We start from the raw sequence: 7,042 nt of genomic DNA, 5'->3' as shown, positions 1-7,042 counted from the left end.
TTCCACTGACTTTTTTTTTTATACAAAACGTAGAATATGATAGGTATTGTTGACAGAAGTTCCTTATTTGTACTTTCCCTATTCTCTCACTTTTCCAAGACTCCCAGAAAAATAAAAAAATCTCACAGGAATGTTTATCTTCCCATCTATAAACATCAGCACATTGGGACATTTCATCTAACTCATCAGGCACATTATCTTCAGAGCCTCCTGCTTGTGATTCTTTAAGTTCACACATTCCTTCATTACCTTCTTGTACTTCACTCTTATCAGTCTCATCAGTTACAATCTCAGAGTCACTATCCGTCTGCTCAACACTCCTAACATCTACATTAGTATCACTCACCTCCTCTGAGGTACCTTCCTTCTATTTCTCAATGCTTTGTTTTTCCGGGTCCTGTTGATGTTGATGCTCACTTTCCACATCTCCACGTGATGTAGATGGCCGCTGGTCGTCTTTATGTGGGCATGTAAAACGCTTGTGCCCTAGCTCACCACATACAAAACACTTCAGATTTTCAGTACTTGCATAAATCATGTAAGAATTATCTTCCTGTTTAACTCGGAACGAGGCTTCTAGAGTGTGCTCCCGCGAATTCAAAAACATAAAAACTTGGTGGTGGAAAGAAGTAACGTGTTTAAGCGCCATGTTTTTACAGCCTAAAGGAATCATCCTTACTGGGCTTGCTATCTTCCCAAATCTTTGCAACTCTTTTGTGATTGCATCATTACTGATTAAAAGTGGAACGTTCGAAATGATAATCTTAGTTGCTGGAGTGGATAGAGGGGTGATCTGTACGTACACTTCCTTAACCCTTATTCCACTCACAGTCAACTGGTTAATCAGCGCTTCAGATTTTAAAAACACAACAACCGTTTTGTTCATTCTTGAAGCCGAAACTATGTTGTCGAACCCTACCTGTTCTCCCACAGCTACAAGTAGCTCCTCTATCGTTACTCCGGCCTCTGGTTCACACCTGCACCCATTTCGGGAGATAGGTTTGGTGGAGTTTGCCCAGGAGTGGACGCCATTTCGGCGCCTAAACTTTCCCGGGCACACAATAGAAACTGTTGCCTCTGTTCTTACTTCTTCCAAATAACAAGGGAAAAAGGAAAAGAAAAACACAAAGGGAAAAAGTAAAGAAGATAACAGAGGAAGAAAAAAGAAAAGGAAAATAAACTTTTTCGCAGTCACTCTCAGAACCACGCTCCGACCTCCCCACACACACACTCCCAGAGAGAGAGAGAGAGAGAGAGAGAGGGAGAAAGAAATTCTACCAAATTCTTCCCTCAGGAGCATGGAGTGAGACAGGGTTGCTCTCTAAGCCCAACACTATTTTTATTTATTTATATATAAATATATATTTATATACAAACAAATTGGCCTACATTTTGGATCACTCAGCAGCACCCAGTCTTTCTCTACACAACTCAGAGGTCAAATTCCTGCTGTATGCAGAAGACCTGGTCCTGTTGTCTCCCAGTGTTCAGGGTCTACAGCAGAACCTGGACCTGTTGTAGCAGTACTGTCAGAGCTGGACCCTGACAGTCAACCTCAAGAAGATCAAAACTATTATTTAAAAAATTAAAAAAAAAAAAATCACATCACATTTCACTTTAGGGACACATAAAATAAAAAACTGCAAAGAATACAATTACTTAGGACTGAAAATGAATTCCACTGGAAATTTCAGTCCAGCAGTGAATGAGCTGACAGAGAAAGCACACAGCTACACAATTAAAAAACATTTCCAAATTCCAATTCCAGTCTGGCTCAGATTATATTAATCAGTAATTGAACCAATTCTGCTTTACGGTAGTGAGGTCTGGGGGCCAGTCAGAAACCAAAACTTTACACAATGGGACAAACACCTAGCTGAAATTATGCACACACAACTCTTCAAATCCATTCTACAAGTTCAACGAAACACTACAAACAATGATTGCAGAGCCGAATTAGGCCGATTCCCTCCACTGCTCAAAATTCAGAAAAGATCCAGCAAATATTGGCTCCATCTTAAACACAGTGACCCCCTGACCTGCCACTACAAAGCCCCGCAATGCCAAGAGCTGAGTCGAGAGAAGCGTCTCCTCACCTGGCTGGTCCTGAACATTAGCTCACTAACACACATTAAAATGGTTCTACATCAGGAGCAGCTGGACACAAGAACAATCAGACCAATCAGACCTCACCAAATTATAACATTTCAAAAACAAAACTACATCACCCATTGGAGCACACAAGCACAAAGTAAAATGCAGTGCTATCTGGTCCTAAATCAACAGTGCAGTGTTTAATATGTTTAAGATGTGTAACAGTGTTATAGTGTAACAGTGTTTAAGATGTTACTGAGCACAGTAACTGAACACCAACATAGAACCACGCTGACAAAGTACAGACTCAGTGCACACACACTAACCATTGAGATTGGTCACTATAAGCAATCATGGCTCCCTAAAGAGCAGAGTGTGCGCACACAGTGCAACAGCAACACATAGACAGAGCTGCACTTTCTAACTGAGTGTAACAAATTAAAACACTTGGGTGAAATATATTTTAAAAAATTTCAGTCCACACACCCCCAGTTCTCCCTTCTGCTCAACACTAACAAACTGCTATTTCGCTTAGGAGAAATGAAGGAGAGCTGCATTTTAGCAGGACAGTATGTATCTGACTCCCACAACCTGAGGGACAGTGAGTGACCCACCCACCCACACACACACAGCCCTGCTTGTCTTCGGTGTTGTTGTTGTTGTTTTTTTAAATGAACTTCTTCAAGAAAAGCCAACATATGTGCAGCCAAAGGTTGAATGCGTATTTTAGCTTTACGCCTCCATTTAATCTATTATCTGACTCCAATTAATTATAAATTAACTTTTTTATCTGACTCCAAAGAATAATCTTCTATTTAGTGCTAGAAGTATAATACCTCAGTGTTCTAATTATATTTAGTCTAAAACACTTTCATGTAAACTTTCATTATAAAATGAAAGTTCCTATGTCAGAGTTATTATAGCTTATAATAAACAATTATTTTGTTAGCTCAGAGGTTTCAATGTGCAAGCCTAGGCCTTTCCCATTTACTTGTCAGAAATTTAATTAAAACTTGCAAGTATTAGCCTTTTATATTAACTTGTCAGCGGTCGCTTTTAACGTGTCTAACATACTAAATTTGATGTCTAACATACTAAACTTTAGCTTAGGAACTATTTCTAATAACCCAATAAATAAAGTCAGGCACTTTTAATGCAACATACTTTCTTCCGGAAGAACAACAGAGTATTTGGAGATAAAGCGCTTTACATGGTGTCTCATTCACCCATTCACACTCACACACCAGTGGTAGCAGAGCTGCCATGCAAGGTGCTAACTTGCCATCAGGAGCAACTTGGGGTTCAATGTCTTGCCCATGGACACTTTGGTATGTGGAGTCATGGGGGCCGGGAATCGAACCGCCAACCCTGCGATTAGTAGGCAACCTGTTCTACCACCTGAGCCACAGCTGCTCCAAAGGCAAAATGTCTCCCATGCAAACCAGGAGGTACCAGCGTGTGTGCGTGTGTCTGTGTGTGTGTGTTTGTAAGTGAAGAAAGAGCACATATTGCAACAAATAATGTATATGTTGTTTGCTAAACCTATATGATATTTATGATATCACCACATCATTCACTATATAATATGGATAGAAATGATACCAAACATGCCCTGAGGAACATTGTAATTAAATACTGTTTAGATGACCAGTTTTAGTTTACCTGGTATCTCTGAAACACATTCATTTTAACCTTAATCAAATTACTGCCACAATTTATAAATCTACTACATTGTACAATATTCGCATTGTACTATATTCCTATTGTATTATATTTCCATAGTACTGTATTCTCACTGTACTATATTCCTTCTTTACTACATTCCCACAGTACTACATTCCCACTATTACTATTTTTCAAGAGTACATTACCACTGTACTCATTCCACTCATTCCATTCTCATTCCACTATATTGCCACTGTACTACATTCGCTTGCACCTGAAGGGTTTTGGGATTTCAGACATCGAGTCTCTGATTATGAAGCCATTTCCTAAAGTACCGAGCCATGGAACCAGAAAGATATGAACATATGGGGGACTGTGGAGTGACATTGTGTTTCAAACGTTATTGTGCGCTAGAACAATTCCTAATAGAACAGGTATAAACCTCTAAGAGTTATACTAAGAATGAAACATCCACAAAGTCATTTTACCTGAAATTTAGACAACCAACTGAGATGTGTTCAGAGTGTGAAGTTTGTTTCTTTAGTTCTATACTGAAGTGCTAATGTATCTAAGTTGGCAACACTGTTTATAACTTGCTATGGGGTTGTAGAAGCTGACAGTTATGTTCACAAAGGCATTTTCCTTAAAAAAAAAAAAAAAAAATCTAGCAGAATTCAATTTGATTAAATTTTATTTGCATAGCTCTTTTAACAATGGACATTGTCTCAAAGCAGCTTTACAGAAACATATGAACAGAGGATACAGATTTTAAGTGTGTGAATTTATCCCTATTGAGCAAGCCGGTGGTGACGGTGGCAAGGAAAAACTCCCTAAAATTATATGAGGAAGAAACCTTGAGAGGAACCAGACTCAGAAGGGAACCCATCCTCATCTGTTTAACAACAAGTAAAAGAAAGTTTATTATGGTTTTTACATGAAGTCTGTTTGTTGAACTAGTCCACTGTTCACAAAAGGAGAACTGAGTGCAAAACTTTATGTGGTAATTGCAGTTCCAAGGCCATAGTAGAAACCATAGTCCCAGCAACCACAGCGAAAATGTGCATGTGGAATTGAGGTCCAAAACCATTTCCATGGTATTTCAAGCGGTACCATCCTAAGCAATCTCCATGCTGTAACCTCCAGTTCATGAGAGCTACATCCAGAGGTAGGGCTTCAGGATGGATCAGGCAGGTCCAGAGAGCAGAAAGGGTCAGGATCATTGGCATCTCCATAAAATCATGTGTGACTCGACAGAAGGAGAGATGGAGAGGGAGGTAAAGAGAGGGAGAGAGAAGGTGGAGATATGGAGATTGCAGAGTTATATGATGTGTAATACTATTGCAGAACATCAATTCCAAAAAAGTTGAGATGCTGTGTAAAATGTAAATAAAAACAGAATGCAATGATTTGCAAATCTCATAAACCAATATGTTATTCAGAATAGAACACAGAAAACATATCCAATGTTTAAACTGAGGAAATGTACAATTTTAAGGAAAAAGTAAAGTAATTTTGAATTTGAAGGCTGCAACATGTCTTGAAAAATTTGGGACAGGGGCAACAAAAGGTCAGAAGTGTTATTAAAAAGAAACAGCTGGAGTAACATTTTACAACTAATTAGGTTAATTGGCAACAGGTCAGTAACATGATTGGGTATAAAAAGAGTATACAGTGAGGGAAAAAAGTATTTGATCCCCTGCTGATTTTGTACGTTTGCCCACTGACAAAGAAATGATCAGTCTATAATTTTAATGGTAGTTGTATTTGAACAGTGAGAGACAGAATAACAACAAAAAAATCCAGAAAAACGCATGTCAAAAATTTTATAAATTAATTTGCATTTTAATGAGGGAAAAAAGTATTTGACCCCCTCTCAATCAGAAAGATTTCTGGCTCCCAGGTGTCTTTTATACAGGTAACGAGCTGAGATTAGGAGCACACTCTTAAAGGGAGTGCTCCTAATATCAGTTTGTTACCTGTATAAAAGACACCTGTCCACAGAAGCAATCAATCAGTCATATTCCAAACTCTCCACCATGGCCAAGACCAAAGAGCTCTCCAAGGATGTCAGGGACAAGACTGTAGACCTACACAAGTCTGGAATGGGCTACAAGACCATTGCCAAGCAGCTTAGTGAGAAGGGGACAACAGTTGGTGCGATTATTCGCAAATGGAAGAAGCACAAAAGAACTGTCAATCTCCCTCGGCCTGGGGCTCCATGCAAGATCTCACCTCGTGGAGTTGCATTGATCATGAGAACAGTGAGGAATCAGCCCAGAACTACACGGGAGGATCTTGTCAGTGATCTCAAGGCAGCTGGGACCATAGTCACCAAGAAAACAATTGGTAACACACTACGCCGTGAAGGACTGAAATCCTGCAGCGCGCGCAAGGTCCGCTGCTCAAGAAAACACATATACATCCCCGTCTGAAGTTTGCCAATGAACATCTGAATGATTCTGAGGACAACTGGGTGAAAGCATTGAGGTCAGATGAGACCAAAATGGAGCTCTTTGGCATCAACTCAACTCGCCGTGTTTTGAGGAGGAGGAATGCTGCCTATGACCCCTGGAACACCATCCCCACCGTCAAACATGGAGGTGGAAACATTATGCTTTGGGGTTTTTTTTCTGCTAAGGGGACAGGACAACTTCACCGCATCAAAGGGACGATGGACGGGGCCATGTACCGTCAAATCTTGGGTGAAAACCTCCTTCCCTCAGACAGGGCATTGAAAATGGGTCGTGGATGGATATTCCAGCATGACAATGACCCAAAACACATGGCCAAGGCAACAAAGGAGTGGCTCAAGAAGAAGCACATTAAGGTCCTGGAGTGGCCTAGCCAGTCTCCAGACCTTAATCCCATAGAAAATCTGTGGAGGGAGCTGAAGGTTCGAGTTGCCAAACGTCAGCCTCGAAACCTTAATGATTTGGAGAAGATCTGCAAAGAGGAGTGGGACAAAATCCCTCCTGAGATGTGTGCAAACCTGGTGGCCAACTACAAGAAACGTCTGACCTCTGTGATTGCCAACAAGGGTTTTTAAACCAAGTACTAAGTCATGTTTTGCAGAGGGGTCAAATACTTATTTCCCTCATTAAAATGCAAATCAATTTATAACATTTTTGATGTGCGTTTTTCTGGATTTTTTTGTTGTTATTCTGTCTCTCACTGTTCAAATAAATCTACCATTAAAGTTATAGACTGATCATTTCTTTGTCAGTGGGTAAACATACAAAATCAGCAGGGGATCAAATACTTTTTTCCCTCACTGTATTAGAGA

Source organism: Ictalurus furcatus, chromosome 26 (assembly GCF_023375685.1).
Source record: "Ictalurus furcatus strain D&B chromosome 26, Billie_1.0, whole genome shotgun sequence".
NCBI classification, from domain to species: domain Eukaryota; kingdom Metazoa; phylum Chordata; class Actinopteri; order Siluriformes; family Ictaluridae; genus Ictalurus; species Ictalurus furcatus.
The sequence above is the reverse complement of the archived record's forward strand: the minus strand, read 5'-3'. Positions refer to the sequence as shown.